Genomic DNA, 6,185 nt, shown 5'->3' with positions numbered 1-6,185 from the left:
ATTCAATACATTAAATATTCACATACTTATTTGCTCATTGTCTGTGTTCCTGACTGGAATGTAATCCTAGAGGGCAGGGATTTTCTTTCCTTTTTCTTTTTTTGAGATACAGTCTCGCACTGTGGCCCACGTTGGAGTGCAGTGGCACGATCTTGGCTCACTGCAAGCTCCGCCTCCCAGGTTCACGCCATTCTCCTGCCTCAGCCTCCCGAGTAGCTGGGACTACAGGCACCCACCACCATACCCGGCTAATTTTGGGTATTTTTAGTAGAGACGTGGTTTCACCGTATTATCCAGGATGGTCTCGATCTCTTGAACTCATGATCTGCCCGCCTTGGTCTCCCAAAGTACTGGGATTACAGGCGTGAGCCACCGCGCCCGGCCAGGATTTTTATTTTCTATTTTGTTCACTGCTTTATCCCCAGTGCCTTGAATAGGAGATGCACCTACTGGGTGCTTCATGCATATTCACTGACTTGAACAAATAAATGCATTTTCTTATCTCCAGATTTATTGTGTCCTTTTCCATGTCCTCCTTGACTTCTCAGGGACCCTTGACACTTGCTTCTGTGAACTTCCATGACCACACTCTTGAGTTTCCTCCTGTTTTCATACCACTTATTTCCCTTTGCCAGCTTCTTTTCTTCTTACTCTTAAATACTGGCCATTCTGGTGTTGTCCTTGTTATCTTTCTCTTCCTAGTCTATGCTTTTCCAGACAAGCTTATCTACGCTTGGGGATTCGAATACCATCCACAAGATGAGAATTCTCAAGCATATATTTCCAGCTGTTGACTGTGCTCCTTCCATCATTGAAATGGCCCTCCCATCTTGAATCCCAACACATTTTTTTCTCCCCAAACTGCTCTGTATTTAGGTTAAGCACCAACACACAACTGATTCCCCAAGTCAGAAACTTGAGTCACCTTGAACTTCTTCCTTTCACCAGCACTCTGAAGCAGTAGGACATCAAACTGTCTGTGTTATCCCAGCTCGCTCTATGCCCGTTGCACCGCCTTATCATTTCTTGCTTGTCCTGTTTCATTAATTTTCTAAAATTCCCTTGCCTCTGTCTTGCCTTCCTCTAATTCATCCCACACGTGGCAGCCAGAGCGTTCATTTAAAAATGCCAACCTGCTCATGCTTCTCCCCTTAAAAAGTCCCCGTTTTTGTGATTCTCAGCTGTTTGCAGAAATTATCCAAACTTCTTGGCACAGTATGAAAGGCCCTTCAAGATCTGTCACATCTTTTATCCTGACACAAATGTTCTGCATATGGTATGGACTACTTATAATTCTTTAAAGAAGCCACACTCGTTCTTATCTCCTCTGTACATGCTGTTCCCAGTGTACTTTGTACATGCTGTTCCCAATGCACAGATGCTCTTCCATGCTTTGTCTATCTGGTGAGCTCCTACTCAGGTCTTCCCTGATATCCCCAGGCAGAAACAGAAGCTTCCTCTGCGTCCTCTCCTACAACTACCTCATTTACAGCAATGATTGCATTTGCAGGAATTGCTTTTCACATGTCTATCTTCCTCAAGTATCTGTGAGCCCCAGGAGGGAATAAACTTCATTCTAACCATCTTTTCGAACTTTTTTCTTGGCACAGAATTTTTATTCCTGTTTATTAAGTTGAACAATAAAAATACTACTCTTCATCATCACCTCACATTTAACATGAAATTATCATTTAACATGTTTCTAAGACACTTTCTCGGTGTCCCAGGATTGGGCGGTTGCTATTCAGTGCAGAAAGGGAGATGCCATCTAAGTGTGGTGGCAGTGTGGCTTGTCACCCACCAAGAAGCCCGAGTTATTGTCTCTTGGCCTCTATGGACTTTGTGAGGCATTTAATCCTTCAGGCTTCAGTTTCCTTAACTAAAATGAGAAGAAGAATAACCTGAGTTCTGAGATTAAACAGAAAAGTGGAACTAAAGTATCAGCCATACTCTGTTTTGTCAAGCAATTTATAAGCTTTACCATCCTAAAATAAGCTCTGTGTATTTTGTGCAATTATAATTTTGCATATTCATTTAATGTGTACCGGAGTTGTAGGCAGTCATTTTATTATTTTTATTTTTATATTTTTTAGAGACAGGGTCTCACTCTGTCATCCATCCTGGAATGTAGTGGCTTGACCATAGCTCACTGCAACCTTGAACTCCTGGGCTCACACAGTCCTCCTGCCTCAGCTCCCTGACTACAGGCATGCGCCACCATGTCTGGGTAATTTTTAAATTTTTAGTAGCAATGAAATCTCACTATGTTGTCCGGGCTGGTGACAAACTCCTGGGCTCAAGCAATCCTCCTGCCTCAGTCTCCCAAAGTTCTGGGATTATAGGTGTGAGCCACCACATCCAGCCGTAAGTGGTCATTTTAGATCATAAACTCCATAAGGGCCAAAGGCCTTCTGACTCTCCACATATGGTTGAGTAGAGTACCTGCACTCCATATATATCGGCTGAACTGACATGTATAGTGTTCAGAATAACTTTATAGCAGTTTCAGAAATACAAGATGAGAAGCAGATTTGCTGTGATTTTAGTTATAAATAACAAGGAAAAAATGTTTTGCTCCTGGTAAATGAAAGGCACCAGTTTATCCAAAGGACTAAGAGGAAACTGACACCTTGATTTGCTAAATCCAAATCCTTTTGGTACAATAGCGGTGGACAAATGGAAAAACCTGCCCTATGCCTTTGTGATATTTCATTATGCTCAGAGTACGTGCTCTATAAATACCTGTTGGATGAATGTTGCATGACTGCAGTTCCTCTATAGCTTTAATGAGTTCCCAAGAGCAGCTAGCCATATCCCTTAATAGTACCTTTCTGCTGACAGCAGCAAGCTATGTATGGTGTTAGTACGGTTGCTAGATGATGAGCAGGAGAGAGGTCAATTCTGAATAAACATCTAGGAATTTAGTAAGAGAAGTTGAGCAAAGAGCTGTATAAAACAGCTCTGGATGCCAGTTAATGTAAACTTCATTCTGTTAGGTATACTAACTTTTTAAAAAACAAAGGCTGATGTCTGGTTACCTGAGCACTGACTCAGGCCCACAGGTGAATTTTGGACAAAACATTTTAATTTGAATTCTTTTTTGACGGGGCCGATACAATCCAGTTTTCCACAGTTTCTAACACTCCCTATTATCTTGCTTTACTCATTTACATAACCTGTGAATCTCCTGAAACTTCTTCCTGGCTTAGAGGAAACTGAAACTAGAAAGAGAAACCTTTGGATGGCAAACTGGTCTAAAGTTACAATTTAGTCTTCAAAATTGGTTTAGCCAAGCTTTCAGAGCAGATGGGCATGTTTCTTTATCTAATTTGTCTGAAAGTTTTGTTTACTGCTAAGATCTGTGAAAGACTTTAAAAAGAAGGGCTCATGATGAGTAATTGTCCAGGGCCCCTTACAGATAGGCGTATTTTCATTAATTAAGAATTGTTGGCCAGGCGCGGTGGCTCACGCCTGTAATCTCAGCCCTTTGGGAGGCCGAGGAGGGCGGATCACGAGGTCAGGAGATCGAGAACATCCTGGCTAACACGGTGAAACCCCGTCTCTGCTAAAAAATACAAAAAAAAAAAAAAAAAAAATTAGCCGAGCATGGTGGCGGGCGCCTGTAGTCCCAGCTACTGGGGAGCCTGAGGTAGGAGAATGGTGTGAACCAGGGAGGTGGAGTTTGCAGTGAGCGGAGATTGCGCCACTGTACTCTAGCCTGGGAGACAGAGCGAGACTCTGTCTCAAAAAAAAAAAAAAAAAAAAAAAGAACATATAAGTGGGTGAATAAAAAAATCTACTTAGTACACTGATGAAATATTAACTAGTAAACTACTGACCATCAATCCCAGCAAACGTTTCTCCCTGGGGCCAACAATTTATTACATGGAAGATCGTCTCCCTTAAGAAGATGTCTTACAGGCTGTAGTTTCTCTTCTATAAATAAATTATGTTTTTCAAAATATCAAGAGTTATGCTTCATTTTTGAAGAAATTTGTAGTTCTTGGGCCTCATATCTCCATCTAGCGAAGCAAATTGGTAATACACCAATTAAGATACCTGGGTATGAATATAAAAAACAGTTGTGAAAAAATTATTTATAGAAAATTACCTTTCCTTTTCCAAGGTTCAAAAACCTTGAATTGTATCTACTTTACATTTTCTGGAGTTCAGCAAGTCCTTTCTTTCCCAGATAGCCTATTTCTAAATATCTGGACAGTGTCATGCTATTGGAAAATATATGGGTGTATAGAAAACTTATGATTAGCTTGTTTTTCACCACTTTTAAATCAAAGAACCATTGATATTTGTTAACACGAATGTTATTTAGATATGTTATAGAATAATGTGAATAAAATTTTTGTAAATTATGCTAACAATTCTACCAATTTAACAAATATTTATAAAGGGTTTTTTATTTTTGTTTTTCGTTTTGTTTTGTTTTGAGATGGAGTCTCGCTCTGTCGCCCAGGCTGGAGTGCAATGGCGCGATCTCGGCTCACTGCAACCTCCGCCTCCTGGGTTCAAGTGATTCTCCTGCCTCAGCCTCCTGAGTAGCTGGGATTACAGGTGCCCCCCACTGCACCTGGCTAATTTTTGTATTTTTAGTAGAGATGGGGTTTCACCATGTTGGTCAGGCTGGTCTCGAACTCCTGACCTCATGAACAACCCGCCTTGGTCTCCTAAAGTGCTGGGATTACAGGGGTGAGCTCTCGTGTCCAGCCTCATTTTTGTTTTTGTTTCCTTCAACTTTTATTTTAAGTTCCAGAGTACATGTGTAGGATGTGCAGTTTCGTTACAGAGGTAAATGTGTGCCATGGTGGTTTGCTGCACAGATCAACCCATCACCTTGGTATTAAGCCCAGCATCCATTATCTATTCTTCCTGATGCTCTCCCTCCCCACCATCAGGCCCTTCCCGCAACAGGTCTCAGTGTGTTTTGTTCCCTGCCATGTGTCCATGTGATCTCATCATTCAGCGCCCACTTATAAGTGAGAACATGTGGTATTTTGTTTTCTGTTCCTCTGTTAGTTTGCTGAAGATAACAGCTTCCAGCTCCATCTGTGTCCCAACAAAGGACATGATCTCATTCCTTTTTATGGCTGCATAGTATTCCGTGGTGTATGTGTACCACATTGTCTTTATCCAGTTTATCATTGATAGGCATTTGGGTTGATTCCATGTCTTTGCTATTGTGAATAGTGTTGCAATAAACATACAAGCGCATGTACATTTATAACAGAATGATTTATATTCCTTTGGGTATATACCCAGTAATGGGACTGGTGTGTCAAATGCTATTCCTGCCTTTAGATATTTGAGGAATTGCCATACTGTCTTCCACAAGGCTTGAACTAATTTACATTCCCATCGACAGTGTAAAAGCTTTCCTTTTTCTCTGCAACCTTGCCAGTATCTGTTGTTTCTGGACTTTTTAATAATTGCCATTCTGACTGGCATGAGATGATATCTCATTGTGGTTTTGATTTGCCTTTCTCTAAAGATCAGTGATGTTAAGCTTTTTTTTCATATGTTTGTTGGCCACATGAATGCCTTCTTTTGAGAAGCGTCTGTTCATGTTCTTTGCCTACTTTTTAATGGGGTGGTTTGTTTTTTTCCTTGTAAATTTGTTTAAGTTCCTTACAGATTCTGGATATTAGGCCTTTGTCAGACAGATTGCAAAAATTTTCTCCCATTCTGTAGGCTGTCTGTTCACTCTGATGGTAGTTTCTTTTGCTATGCAGAAGCTCTTAGGTTCAATTAGATCCCATTTATCAATTTTTGCTTTGGTTGCAATTGCTTTTGGTGTTTTTGTCATGAAATCCTTACCTGTGCCTATGTTCTAGATGGTATTGCCTCAGCAATACTCAGCCTCAGCCCAGTTCTGAGCCCTTGCTGGAGAGGTGTTGCAGTCATTTGGAGGAGAAGAGACACTCTGGCTATTGTGTGGTCTCCCTGATGTCCTAGAATATCCTGGCCAATTGAGTGATGGTTTTTCTCTCCAGTGCATCCTCCCTGACCAGCCAGCTCTTCCCTCCCCAGCTCTTGCCCTGCAGTGACTCTGAAAGCTTGTTGTTCCATTTACTGCTTACACTCACTTTATTTCATAGAGTAAAAGGTGCTTTTCAAACATAAGTTTATGTTATTCGTCTTCAGCTTCCCCTGTATTCTCTCACCATGTCATT

Source organism: Pongo pygmaeus, chromosome 14 (genome assembly GCF_028885625.2).
Source record: "Pongo pygmaeus isolate AG05252 chromosome 14, NHGRI_mPonPyg2-v2.0_pri, whole genome shotgun sequence".
NCBI classification, from domain to species: domain Eukaryota; kingdom Metazoa; phylum Chordata; class Mammalia; order Primates; family Hominidae; genus Pongo; species Pongo pygmaeus.
This window is presented reverse-complemented; position numbering follows the sequence as displayed.